The sequence below is a fragment of the Protopterus annectens genome, chromosome 1.part2 (assembly GCF_019279795.1).
Source record: "Protopterus annectens isolate FY-2018-M chromosome 1.part2, PAN1.0, whole genome shotgun sequence".
NCBI lineage: Eukaryota > Metazoa > Chordata > Ceratodontiformes > Protopteridae > Protopterus > Protopterus annectens.
In genome coordinates, this window is record NC_056727.1 from 1,182,287,702 (window position 1) to 1,182,295,747 (window position 8,046).

Consider the following 8,046-nt stretch of genomic DNA (forward strand, 5'->3'; position numbering starts at 1 on the left):
ATAAATTCAGTTATTGATTTTGATGTTTGCCTAAGCCAATGTGTTCGCATGGCACACTACCCATGTGACGGTGATGAGGCAGGCAGCAATGAATGTAAAGCAGATATAGCTAATGAATATTTATTATTGTGTATAAGCTATGCTACGTGGTGTGGCATATTGTGCCACATCACGCACTAATGTAGTGCCATTAAATGTTGTTAATTACATACTAGGCAAGTGAACTGCTAAAGAACTAGCCAATTGCACATGCTGGACCTACAGCAGACCTGTATAAAGTATGCCTACAACCTGCATTCTGATTGTCCCCCAATACCCTGGAAATTGGAGTTCAGACTTGGGAATTTTAACTGAAATAATGCTGGGGGCTGCTGCAGGTCTGCTGCATATGTGCTAGATGCTGAAGTCAGTGCTGCTTGTGCTTCTGACAATAGGACCAGACTGAGAAGAAGATTGTTCAGGCCCAGGGTAACCTTACAGGAGCTACATGAGCTGGAGATTGTACAGTGCCACAGAGGGGGACAGGGACATATTAAAAGAACTCACTGAGCTCTGACACCCTCAGCTCAGAGTGAGAGCCAACAGAGGGGAACCCATCCCAATGGAAACAAAGGTATGTGTAGCCCTTATGATACTAGCTACAGGTACTTTTCAAAGATCAATTGGGGACATGATGGGGTGTCATAGGCATCTGCATCCAGGATACTCCAACAGTTCCTGGATGCTATGCTATCACATGCCAGTGAGCACATATATTTCCCCTCTTCCCTGAGGCGAGGGCCAGCAATATGCACCAGTTCTACTGTGTAGCACACTACCCTGAAGTACAGCATGCCATAGATTGCACTCATGTACACATCAAGACACCACGTGGTGAGCAGGGCAGAATCTTCATTAACCGCAAATGGTATCAGTCCATCAACTGCCAAGTCATGTGCAATGCCCATGGGATTATCCTGAATGAGTGTGTTGGTGGCCCCGGCAGTTATCACAACTCCCATATCTGGCAAACTTCACAGCTGTACCAGATGTTTGCGGGGGGGGGGTATCCCACATGGCCATTTACTGGAGGATGATGGTTATACCCTGGAACTATAGATGATTACACCAATCAGAAATGCACATGCACCCACAGAAGAATGTCATAATGAGGCACATGCACAAACTAGGAACATCATAGAGTGTTTGTTTGGGTTTCTGAGGTTCTAGTTCCGGTGACTAGATATATCTGGTGGAGCCCTGCAGTATTCTCCCACCAGATGTTCACATATATTCACAGTATGTGGTATGCTACACAGTCTGATCCTGTGGAAACAGCTACAGCAGGATCTGCAATGGACAGGATACACAACCCCCACCAGTGCCTAGGTCACCATATCCACAGTTACAGGAGGGCTTGGAGGAGAAACCTCCTGATGATGTCCTTGTAGACAGATGTAGGCATGCTCAGTATGCCCTGGCTTTGGCTAAGAGACAATGCATAGTACATTCACTGACAAACTAAGGGCCTAGAGCCTAGGGACTGACACTTTTCTCTTACTCACATACAGAAATTAAAAATAATGGCAGGCAACCCACACATCCTGCACCTGCCCATGTATTGGCTGTGTACTGCTTGAATCTGACAGAGTCAGCCCTAAACTACAGTTGTGTCAGCTGCTGCACTTGCAATGTAAGGCTGTAACCTACACAGTACCCATAACGATTATTATGATATGGCATTGTATGTATGGACCTGGTACATTATGCAAGTAAGCATAGTCGGCTACTTGGACAGAAATAACATCCACATGGTACTACAGATACTTATTCCACTACTATGTTTAGATTACTGTTCACTAGGCCTCATGCATGGAATATTCATGCAGTCCTACTGCAACAGATTAATGGTATATCAGTCAAAAGAGATGTTAGACAGCACAGTGACATGATAGTGAGACTATTGTGTGTCCCAGCAGAACATGTGGTGTTGTTCCATCACCCGCAGCAGAGCAGTGATCCCTTGTAACTGCTGTAACAGAAACTCATCAGTGGTATATCAGCATTCCATGCAGTCACAGGTCAGTAAATAGAAATTGATCATACATTGTATAGCTTACTTGACACAGGAGTAACTATACACATATTTATGCACTTGATTGTGTGATGAATGATCCCTGTCTGTCAAGCAGCTTGTGTAGCTCAAAGGAATAGGGACAATTAGCTTGTGTGGTGGCATTCATGGTTCTAATCTATAATTATCCACTTATTCTGGATGTGAGGTATTATTAATTTGTGTTTTACAGACTGTCCAGTCTGTGTGTGGTGCAATATTATTAACCACTGTCACACATAAATTATATCAGACAACTTTAGAAATTTGTAGCAAATTTCATTGAAGTGCAACAGTGCAAAAACAGGGACAGACGTCATTTGTGTAATGCACAAATCCTGTACTGTAATACAAGGAGGTGTGGGCTGGAGTCGGGCTGTAACTAGAGAAAATCCCACAGGAAGTGCTCATACACTTAGTTAAGCAGAGCGTAACTGTGTTACTCCCCGCTTAAGGAAAGCACAATTCTGTTGCTCCCCACTCAAAATGATTTGTATATATAGATATGTCTACAGATACATGCATACATATATGTATACTGAACTTTTCTGAAATAGAGTAGTCCAGATGTCAGGTTTTGCTGAATTCTGGGCTGTAGTATAGTTCCTGTGTTGCCCATATCCTTACTTGGATAGGAGGAAGCTTCTCTGTTCACCAGTGAGAGTGAGGAGCTTTGAGCAGCCTATCTGTCCCTGGAGGAGTGGTCTCAGCCCAGCAACTAGTAGCTTATTGGCCGTTTTGGGCTAATTCCTATCTCTTTCAAGTTCCCTGCCTTAAAACCCACATTTGCGTGGTTTTGCACTTGTTTCAGCCTCAGCAATGCTCCTTGTGGTCCTGCAGAGGGTTACAAGCAGCAGAAAGATGAAAAGAAAGTCTTTAAGCTGATTAATTATTTTTTTCTCTGCCTTTCTACTTGCGACTGCATATTCTCACTGAAAAGCAAGTTTCTAGCTACTCTAAGAACTGAAAAAGCTTTGTTTTTGCATTTTACTGTTTTTGCACTTCTAAAAGTCATTTTTGTGTTGTTTAACTGTTGTAGGCTACACAGTCAAGTGCGCTAGCCTGTTTAAAGCATTTAGAGCATTTTTTGTTGAGTTACTGTTGTTCTGCTAAAAAAAAAAAAAAAAATCAAATCCTTGTTTCCCACCTTTTCTGATCTAGAGTAGTCCAGATATCAAGTTTTGCTGAATTCTGGGCTGTGGTATAGTTCCTGTGTTGCCCATATCCTTACTTGGATAGGAGGAAGCTTCTCTGTTCACCAGTGAGAGTGGGGAGATTTGAGCAGCCTATCTGTCCCTGGAGGAGTGGTCTCAGCCCAGCAACTAGTAGCTTATTGGCCGTTTTGGGCTAATTCCTATCTCTTTCAAGTTCATTGCCTTAAAACCCACATTTGCACAGTTTTGCGCTTGTTTCAGCCTCAGCACAGCTCCTCGTGGTCCTGCAGAGGGTTACAAGCAGCAGAGAGATGAAAGAGAGACTTTAAACTGATTAAGTATTTTTTTCTCTGCCTTTCTACTTGCGACTGCATATTCTCACTGAAAAGTGAGTTTCTACCTACTCTCAGAACTGAAAAAGCTTTGTTTTTGCATTTTACTGTTTTTGCACTTCTAAAAGTCATTTTTGTGTTGTTTAACTGTTGTAGGCTACACACTCAAGTGTGCTAGCCTGTTTAAAGCATTTACAGCATTTTTTGTTGAGTTACTGTTGTTCTGCTAAAAAAAGAAAAAAAACAAATATCCTTGTTTCCCGCCTTTTCTGAACTAGAGTAGTCCAGATATCAGGTTTTGCTGAATTCTGGGCTTTGGTATAGTTCCTGTGTTGCCCATATCCTTACTTAGATAGGCGGAAGCTTCTCTGTTCACCAGTGAGAGTGGGGAGCTTTGAGCAGCCTATCTGTCCCTGGAGGAGTGGTCTCAGCCCAGCAACTAGTAGCTTATTGGCTGTTTTGGGCTAATTCCCATCTCTTTCACGTTCCCTGCCTTAAAACCCACATTTGCGTGGTTTTGTGCTTGTTTCAGCCTCAGCACAGCTCCTCGTGGTCCTGCAGAGGGTTGCAAGCAGCAGAGAGACGAAAAGAGAGACTTTAAACTGATTAAGTATTTTTTTCTCTGCCTTTCTACTTGCAACTGCATATTCTCACTGAAAAGTGAGTTTCTAGCTACTCTAAGAACTGAAAAAGCTTTGTTTTTCCATTTTACTGTCTTTGCATTTCTAAAAGTCATTTTTGTGTTGTTTAACTGTTGTAGGCTACACACTCAAGTGCGCTAGTCTGTTTAAAGCATTTACATCATTTTTTGTTGTTACTGTTGTTCTGCTAAAAAAAGAAGAAAAAAAACAAAAAAATCCTTGTTTCCCACCTTTTCTGAACTAGAGTAGTCCAGATATTAAGGTTTGCTGAATTCTGGGATGTGGTACAGTTCCTGTGTTGCCCATGTCCTTACTTGGATAGGAGGAAGCTTCTCTGTTCACCAGTGAGAGTGGGGAGCTTTGAGCAGCCTATCTGTCCCTGGAGGAGTTGTATCAGCACAGCAACTAGTAGCTTATTGGCCATTTTGGGCTAATTCCTACCTCTTTCAAGTTCCCTGCCTTAAAACCCGCATTTGCATGGTTTTGCACTTGTTTCAGCCTCAGCACAGCTCCTTGTGGTCCTGCAGAGGGTTACAGGCAAATTTCATTGAAGTGCAGCAGTGCAGAAACAGGGACAGATGTCATTTGTGTAATGCACAAATCCTGTACTGGAATACAAGGAGGTGTGGGCTGGAGTCGGGCTGTAACTAGCGAAAATCCCACAGGACATGCTCATACACTTAGTTAAGCAGAGCATAACTCTGTTGCTCCCCGCTTACATATATGTATACTGAACCTTTCTGAACTAGAGTAGTCCAGATATCAGGTTTTGCTGAATTCTGGGCTGTGGTTTAGTTCCTGTGTTGCCCATATCCTTACTTGGATAGGAGGAAGATTCTCTGTTCACCAATGAGAGTGGGGAGCTTTGAGCAGCCTATCTGTCCCTGGAGGAGTGGTCTCAGCCCAGCAACTAGTAGCTTATTGGCCGTTTTGGGCTAATTCCTATCTCGTTCATGTTCCCTGCCTTAAAACCCGCATTTACGTGGTTTTGCGTGATTTTGCGCATCATGCAACGTCGCACAATGTCGCGCAGTGCCGTTTAAGCAGTTTTTAACAATTCCCGGCTCCACAAAGTCTGCTCTTCATTTTCTCCCTTAGAACTAGTCAAATTCTCAAAGTAAGCACTCAACCTTCATTCTACATCCCAGCACTTGCTCAAATTTCTCAGTAAGCACAAACAAACTTTAGCACTACACCCCCTTGTACTATCCAGAAGTACAAGGCTCCCTATTCATCCATTCCGGGCAATCAATAAACCAGTTCATTAAACTATCCAGGCATGTCCAAAGCACAGTTTCAGGTATACTCTTCAGTCAAGCTGGAGAATCTGGGAATCTTGAGGCAATATTACAATTGCCTTATGTACACATACAACCCTCTTCTTCTTCCAACAAACTCAAATATTTTTGAGAGAAGAAACTATACAGCCAAAGTGGAGGCCGAGCTCTCTCAACCCAAGACTGGCACAGTCAGTCAGGAGGAGAAGGAAACCACTCACACCACACTACCAGTCTCACATAGACCAAATGCACAAGCAAACAAGACACATAAACTCACAAAAACATACTCAGAGGCTCGAAATAAAAATCTGCCAAAGCAACAGAGACCTCCAAAGCAGACATCCAAGCAACTGCTACCCTACAACAACTTTCACGTATCACATACTTCACAAAGTCAGTGTGCCACACAGTTGCAGCCCCTAAGGCTAAATAACACACGTAATACACTAGTAATTGGAGACTCTATTGTTAGGTACACTGACGTCCCACTCACCAGACTGAACAAGGAGAAGGTCACTGTAAGCTGCCTGTCGGGAGCCAGGATCCACCACATAACACAGGCACTCAGGTCACTCCACAGCAGGTACAAATATGACTCTGTCATTGTCCATGTTGGTGTGAATGACCTGAGACGTACCTCCCTGGACTACATGAAAAGAGACATAGAGGAGCTCTCTGATCATGTAGCCCAGGCTGGTATGACTTTGACCCTGAGTAGCATATTGCCCTCACCAAGAATGATGCCACAGTATAAAGACAAAATGATCAATTTTATCAATTGGCTTAGCTATTGGTGTCATTCAAAGGGGATCCAGTGTTTGTCAGCCTGGGATGACATGCTCTACAAGCCACGTTGCTTTGCCAGGGATGGATTGCACCTGTCACCCTTAGGCTTTTGAATACTGGCTAAGGCTCTTGCCACCCCCATAGTGGCTTTTTTAGGCAAGGCTCAAAAGACAAACCCACCTCCATAGACAATACCAGAAACAAAAAACTAAGGGTAATGCTACTCAACACCAGAAGTCTAAACCTCAAGATGCATGCAGTCGAGGCACTCCTCATTATGGAGAAAATCGATATCTGTGCAGTAACAGAAACCTGGTTCAAGGCTCCAGAGAGCACACCAGCACTACCAGGATTCAACTCATACCATTCTTTTCAGCCACAGAACTCAGACCAAAATACTAAAGGTGGGGGAGTATCCATTTTCATCAAGGATACCCACACCTCCATGTTAGTGGCACTACACGAGGCAGCAGAGATCATCCATGTGCAACTAACAGTAGGTAAAACTGCTTTTCAGTTCTTAGCCTGCTACAGATCACCCACCTTGTCTCAAGAACCCCACTCAGCATTCCTGAGAACATTGGAGAATATGAAGGTCTCACCAAACACCATGATATTGGGGGATTTCAACTATCCAAACATTGACTGGGTAAACTACTCAAGTCTCAACTCTTTTGCCCAATGGTTCCTGGAGTTTATAAACTCAAATGCCATGGAACAACTGGTCACCACTCCCACAAGAGGGGACAACATATTGGACTTGGTCATCAACAACATGGGGGCTCAATGTTCCACACCAGAGATAAATCCCTTGTTGGTAAGATCAGACCATAAACTTATCACAATGGACATCCACATCCCGACCCCACCCCCAGCCAAGGAAACCACTGTGAAAAAATTCTCAAAAGCAAACTTCACACTTCTCAAGACCAAGGTTGCAAGTTTCAAAGCCCCAGGGCTAATGGAAAATGCTACCCAAACCACAGAATCCTTTACAAATGCACTCTATGAGCATCTACAAGAATGCATGGATTGTGCCATCCCAAGTAAAACCAAGACTCACTCCTCCAAAAACAGGAGACCAGTCTGGTGGACCCCAGCCATAACTAAGCTATACAACAGAAGGAGGAAACTATTACATGACAAGGCAAAATCCCAAAAAGAGAAGGCATCCTTGATCAGTACTAGCAAGAAACTTTGATCCCTCATAAAATCATCAAAGGCCAGCTTCGAAAGGAAAATCGCCAAAGACTCTAAAGATAATCACAAGGCATTCTTTAGCTACATCAAGAATCTGGGTGGCAGCTCATATATGCTCTGAGCTGGTGCAAAATGGCACAAAATACACTGAACCCACTGACATTGCCAACATCCTGGCAGACAGGTTCAGTGCAAACTTTACCCCCCTTCCCCCCCAAAAGGGCCTGTGTCTATCCCAGAAAAATGCAGTCCCCCAGACATCACAGACATACAGGTGAAAGCAGCCCTCTCCAAAGTAAAAAATGCAGCATCAATGGGACCGGATGTTATCCTGGGCTGCGTCTTACACGAGCTCCAAAATTAACTAAACCCTCACATAAGTTCACTGTTCCAACTCAGCCTTACCACAGGTTATGTACCCAAAGAATGACATACAGCAACAGTGATCCCGCTCCACAAAAGTGGCTCCACAACGGATCCCAGGAACTATCGCCCTATAAGCCTAACTAGTCTGGTCTGCAAGGCTATGGGGTGCATCATCATGGATCTCATAAACAAAGA